Below are 6371 nucleotides of genomic sequence, written 5' to 3'. Positions count from 1 at the left end.
TCATGTATGGATGTGAGAGTTGGACTATAAAGAAAGCTGAGCGCCAAAGAATTGATGCTTTTGAACTGTGGTGCTGGAGAAGACTCTAGAGAGTCTGTTGGACTGCAAGGAGATCCAACCAGTGCATTCTGAAGGAGATCAGCCCTGGGTGTTAATTGGAGGGACTGATGCTGAAGCTGAAACTCCAATACTTTGGCCGCCTGATGTGAAGAACTGACTCACGTGAAAAGACCTTGTTGCTGGGAAAGATTGAGGGCAGGAGGAGAAGGGGACGACAGAGGATGAGATGGTTGGATGGCATCACCGACTCAATGGACATGGGTTTGGGTGAACGCTGGGAGTTGGTGATGGACAGGGAGGCCTGGCGTGCTGCAGTCCATGGGGTTGCAAAGAGTCAGACACAACTGAGTGACTGAACTGAACTGAGCTGCGCTCATTTCTGTTGGGCAGATATCTAGGGATAGACGTGATGATTTTGTGACGTGAGGGCTTGGCTGAAGGTTACCTCCAGTGGGGAAGGATGTTGGCTCCTGCAAAATGCCCACAGCATCAGCGACAGAGGCAGCAAAAACAGACATGAGTCTCAGGGACTCGGGCTGTCCTTCCGTGATTCTCTCATGAGCTCCAGCCTGCTTTTGTGATACTTTCATTTCTCTGTTTGGCTGTGCTGGGTCTTTCGTTGCTGTGAGAGCTTTTCTCTAGCCGATGTGGTCAGAGGCTACTCTAGTTGCTGCGCACGGGTTTCTCACTGAAGCGGCCTGCCTTGTTGCAGAGCAGTCTCCAGATCGACAGGGCTCAGAAGTTGCGGCTCCCAGGCCCCAGAGCCCAAGCTCAGTGGCTGTGGCACGCGAGCTTCATTGTCTTGCTGCGTGCAAGACCTTCCTGGACCAGGGATTGAACCCTTATCTCCTGCATTGGTAGGTGGATTCCTTACCTCTGAGTCACCAGTGAAGCCCCAGGTCCAGCCTGTTTTTGATCTTCGCCACTTTATATCCACCTCCTGGACCCAACTTTCTTACCTATGGAATTCAACCTCCGATATGAGATGCGAAAACTACAGTCTTGCGAGACTGCTTAACCAGCTGCCGCACTGGGTAAGTCGAAATCCCCAGGACAAATCCATAGACACAGGACGCCTGCTTCCCTGATTAAACCTGGCTGACAGTGTGGGTGTGTGTTTGTCTCGATTAGAAACTGCCGGACAGTTTTCAGTGTGGCCCTGCCTATTTCCACTTGTGCAGCAGCCTCATCCTTCTGTGATCTTTTCACCCTTTCAAACTCCCCCCACCCTGGTAGGTGGGTATCTGCATTTTTAAAACAGGCCTTCCTTGGGATTCTCATGAAGGATCAAGGATAAGAAACTGGTTTGGGGAAAGACTTTGGCAGCTGAAGGAAGCCAGTTAGATCTGGAATTCTGTCTTCACCACTTACTGACTGTATGATACTGGTTGACTTTTTATCTCTCTGGGCTTCAGTGTTTTCATCTATTGGATTAATTATTAATCATTGCTAACAAGTATTGAGTGCTTACCAGATGCCAGACACTGTTCGAAGCACTGAATGTGTATTAACTCATTCAACTCTCTCAACAAATGATGAGGAGGGTGTTGTTATTATTTCCAACCTAGAGATGGGGAAGCCGACACCAGGGTCCCCCCGGGTAGCCTGGCTCCGTGTTTTGTCCCTCTACAGCAAGGCCACGTGGAGACGAGATGACAACAGGGAAGTGAAGGCTCTGCCGAGGACGACGCTGCCGGCACATATCGACGATTCTTCAGCGGGTCTCAACGGGAGACTGCCGAGCAGTTCTACCAAATATGCAGAATTTAATACAAGCGAACAAAAAAGCCAGCCACGATCCTGATACATGAAGCAGCCGTACAGGTAGGATTTTCGCAGAAGCCAGAAAAATCCAGCACTGTCCAGAGAAAAGGACACCCCTGTGGCCCCCTGCCTTGGATATTCTCGACCCTTGGCAGGTAGGAGGCTCTAGAGGAGTGCGTCAGCCTTCTCCTAAGTGTCAACCCATCAGTTCCCTTCACTCTGACTTTGGATTGAACGAAGTATTGATTTCCTTTCCCAAAAGTCTGTCCTTCCTGAAGAGATTGTGCTGACCAGCCAACCTCAGGATTCTTGTCTCCTAGATGGTTTCATTTCTCAGTGTGAATTAATAAATTGCATTTCAGGTTTAACAGTCAGCCTCTTGTGAGTTGGTTTAGTTTAGGTCATTCCCCGCTCCTTTCCCCCCAACCCCCACCCCGACCCCCACCCCGACCCCATGACAACAATTAAGTTCCCGGGGAGAGGCTGGAGGGGAGACATCAACAGGGTAGTATAAGAAAGGTGTCCAAAGAATGGCATGAATATGTGCCCTTTGAAAGTGTAGAGGACAGAGAGGGGCTTCTGGGGGCGGGGGGGAAGGAGCTTCAAGGAAGACTTCCTGAAGGAGGAGGACATGGCATAGGAAGAGGGATCATGCTTAGAGGCTGAAACACAGGCTCTGGAGTCTGCTTGTACTGGCTGCCCGTACTGGCTGCGTGACTCGGTATCTAGGCCTCAGGTCCTTCACCTTTAAAGTGGGCATAACAATAGTAGCCACATTATGGGGTAGCTGTAAGGATAAAATGATTATACATCACACGTGAGTAGCTCTTAGCGCAGTGCTGGGCCCACAGGCAGCACTCAGAGTGGCTGTCAAGGGTGTTCCTTTGTTAACATCCAAACTGATGCTTTCATTGAGGAGAATTCTACGAGAAGAAGGTGAGGGGCGTTGAGTCTGTGTTTCCTTTAAGACCCGCAGGGCAGAAGCTCTCCGCAGTACGCAGCTCCTTCCGGGAGCGTGGGCACAGCCTGTCCTGCGGTTTCGCAGAGCTGGCTGTGCGATCTGCAAGAACCCGGCGGCCTTGAGAACTTCCGTGGTTTCTGAGTCACTGTCAGGCCGTTTCAACTTCCAAGCAGAAAGCCCCAGGGCGACTCACCACCGAGGCCCTGTCTGGCCTCCAGCCTGGGGGTGAGGGGTGCTTCCTGCTGCCCCCCAACAGATCCCCAAGCCTGTTCAGCCTCTGCACAGAATCCCAGCATCACCGGGGGTGGGGCTGAGCCAGGTTCAGCACAGGCCCCTAGGAGAAGATGCTCCCGATGAGCCAGCTTGGTTCCCAGGGCCGGGCCCGGCCCCCAGGCCTCCTGCTTCTCTGTCTCCTGTTCTGTCTGCAGATCCTGGGGGGCCTTCCCTGATCTCCCCACAAGCGTGATTCTGGTGGGGCCCGGAGGAGAGGCAGAGAACAGGTTGGGGGGCGCCAGGGTTTCCTCGTGCTTTCCTGGGCAGCGGAAACCAGCCCCTCCCAGGTACTTCCTCACCCCCACCCCTCCAGCACCACGGAAACTGCCCCGCTTCTGGGAGCTGACAGAGAACGCTGTCCGGTTCGTGATCTCCGAAGAAGAGGACTTAACTTCGTGACCAGGGACCAGGCTGGGCCACTCAAGAGCTTTGGTGTAGCAGAGTTTTATCAAAGTGAATAGGGGACAGAGAGAGCTTCTGGCACAGACATCAGAAGGGGGAAGGAGACTGCCCCCCTCGCTAGTCCAAGCAAGGCCTTCTATATTTTTACCAGAGCCTCTCCCCCAAAGTACAGCTCAAATTAACAAGATTAGAATTTATAATAGAAAGGTCTTACAGTATACAAGTTTTAAGAGCTCCAGATTTGTCAGAAGGTTCCTGTTAAGGAGAAACATGTCCTCGAGCAAGATACATCGTTAGACACATTGATAAAAATAAATGGACTAAATTAAAGATACACTGACTAAGACAAAGCAATGTAGAAAAAAGTGATTGTCCCTTTCTGCTTCTTGAGAACCCCAGACCCCTACCTCCTCCTTGGGGAGGCTCCTCCCTCCTCCTTGGGGAGACTCCTACCAGACGTCTTACTAACCTACCTAAGAACTGACTCTGCGTTCACTTCCCACTTCCCTTTGCCTTTCCACAAAACAAAAGTGTTTTCATTGGCCCCAGCTCTTCCCTGTTCTTTTTCTCCTGGTGGAGCTGGGCATCTGAAAAATCCTGCTGTTTTCGTCTGGGAATCCCGTCTCTCCCCCTGGGTTCATCTCCTCTTTTCAGCAGAATCCACGATGGTGGGTGCGGGTTGCCAGGTGAGTGAGGCTGGGGGATGCAGATCTGTGGGTGAATAGAGAGGCAACACTCTGCTCTCCTTTTAATCAAGGCTGCCTTCCGAAGCGGGCACCCACTCCCATCCCTGTTACCAATAATTGCTACCCACCCACCTCATCCCAGCTCTGTCCCGCCCTTGTGGGAACCCCGGCAGAGGGAAGGGTGGGGTGCAGGATGAGAACGCCTGTCGCGGCTGGAGCAGCAGGGTGGACGGTCCAGTCCTGCCACGTACTGCAGGGGTGATGCCGGGGGACTTGCTTGGCCCCGGTGGGCCTCAGCTGGCCCCGATAATGGATGCTAAGACCACCACCGATCCCCACAGGATTGTTGTGAGGTTCAGAGACAACAAGCTCAGAGCAGTTAGAAGAATGCCCTACAGACGGTCAGCGCTCAGTGAAGAAGCCTCCTGACGCTTGTCATTCTCTCTCTCAGGGGCGGGGAGGCCTTGGTGTCGACAGCATCTCCCAGCCTGGTCCTTAGCTCTGGAGACTCAGGAGTCAACAGGGCACCAAGAGCCCTCTGTTCCAGCAGAGTCCGTGCAGGAGATCGAGTTACCAACAACCGGTGGCTTGATGAACGTCAGATGAGAGCTGAGTGGAGGGGGGTGGGTGGAGGTGGGGGTCTCCGGAGGCTGAGTGTGGTGGGGCCGTGACTCCCTTCGCTATCGCTGGCACCGGCTGAGCTGGTTTTAACATCTGTGGACTCCAGCCTCCACGCCTCTTTGGGGGACGGGTCCTTCCACATTTACTCTAGGATAAAGAGAAAGGTCTTCCCAGTGGGGCAGGGGGCCTCACCTTCACGCAGGGTTCTGGGGTGCCTGCCCACCGCCCTCAGACCGCTTTGAACACACCAGGGGACCTGCTCAAGGATCCAGCGGTGAGACTCGGCCCCTCCCCGTCCTTCAGCGGGCTTCCTTCTGCAGCTCAGAGGTCAGTCCACCCGGCCCCTGCTTTGGACCAGCCCAGTCGGTGCTGTGAACGGGCCACCCTGGGTCACAGGGCTGTACAGCTGGGAGCAGCTAGAGCTCAGATCTCGGGGGCAGAGTTTCTGGAACAGAGCTCAGCCTTTCGACTGTTAGGAGCACTTTGCCACCCTTCTCAAATATGACTGTGATTTCCTCCCTGTTTTTTGGTAACTAAGTAAGTTTTCTTAACAACAACAGCTGCTGTTTATTAATTAGCTAGTGTACTAATTGGACAATTTCCTTACATCTTTAATCTATATAGCAACCTGATTCCAACTTTATAGAGAAGGACACTGAAACCCAGAGAGGTCAGCAAGAGCAGTAATGGGCCCAAAGACAGTGTCTTTTTTTTTTTTTCATTGCCTCGAGATGATTAGCATTTTTCTCCCCGATTGAGATGAAACAGGAAATGTGTGCGTTTACACTTTGCCTTCTGAAGGAGGGCCTCCGAACCTCATTCATGGCCATAGCCAGGGGAATCAGTTTGGTTTGCAGCAAGCCCAGGTTACGAACAGACCAAAAGCTTCTGTTTTGTTCTGCTTGTGTTCAGCATGTCAGAAATCAGAGCCCTTTATAGGAATGGTTCACGCTTTATCCACACAAAAATATTTGGAGATTGTCTTTTCAAAAAACTTTTTGGCTGCACCCACAGTGTGTGGACCTTAGTTCTCTGACCAGGGACTGAACCTGCGCCCCCTGCGCGGGGAAGGTGGCGTCTCGACCACTGGACCCCACGGGAAGTCCCCACACATAAATATCTGGAAGGGAGGGAGGGGCAGGAGAGAGCACATGGACGCTTTCCCGAGGCGGGGGTGGGGGTCGGTCCTGGCCGAGTACTCTCGGAGGAGGAGAGAGGTCGGCTGCACGGGGAGCTGACGCTGCTGAGGGCCAGTCACAGCTCGTGCCGGGCGATGGCTGGGTGCAACTCATCCCTATCGCCTTGTTTGGCAAACGGTTCTTCCTTGACCTAAATAAACACACTTGCCTCCCCACCCCTTCGTCATGACATCCATCCAGGTGGAGCCTGCGTATCCAGACACGCTCACAGTGGGAAGGAAACCTGCCCCCCAGCACCAGTACTTGGGAAGCAAGAGGCCCACTGCTTCTCCTCTGGGAAGGGTCTGAACAGGTAAAGTGAAGTCGCTCTGTCCGACTCTTTGCGACCCCATGGACTGTAGCCCACCAGGCTCCTCCGTCCATGGGATTTTCCAGGCAAGAGTACTGGAGTGGGTTGCCATTTCT

The 6371-nt window shown here is 53.1% G+C and overlaps 1 protein-coding gene across 3 annotated transcripts in view; it reads left to right on the top strand.

The window, feature by feature from the left end:
* Positions 1 to 1540: 1540 nt before the first annotated feature.
* Positions 1541 to 6371, top strand: part of SLC43A3 (solute carrier family 43 member 3) — a 28961-nt gene continuing 24130 nt past the window's right edge. For 2 of the 3 annotated variants that reach the window (XM_069553186.1, XM_069553183.1), the window contains exons 1-4: positions 1541 to 1884; positions 2793 to 4146; positions 4598 to 5094; positions 6147 to 6258. The gene's annotated coding sequence lies outside the window, so the exon portion shown is untranslated. Of the gene's footprint in view, positions 1885 to 2792; positions 4147 to 4597; positions 6259 to 6371 lie in introns of all 3 variants that reach the window. The other variant, XM_069553182.1, reaches the window with a different exon arrangement.

Source organism: Ovis canadensis, chromosome 15 (genome assembly GCF_042477335.2).
Source record: "Ovis canadensis isolate MfBH-ARS-UI-01 breed Bighorn chromosome 15, ARS-UI_OviCan_v2, whole genome shotgun sequence".
Lineage (NCBI taxonomy): Eukaryota > Metazoa > Chordata > Mammalia > Artiodactyla > Bovidae > Ovis > Ovis canadensis.
This window is presented reverse-complemented; position numbering and strand designations above follow the sequence as displayed.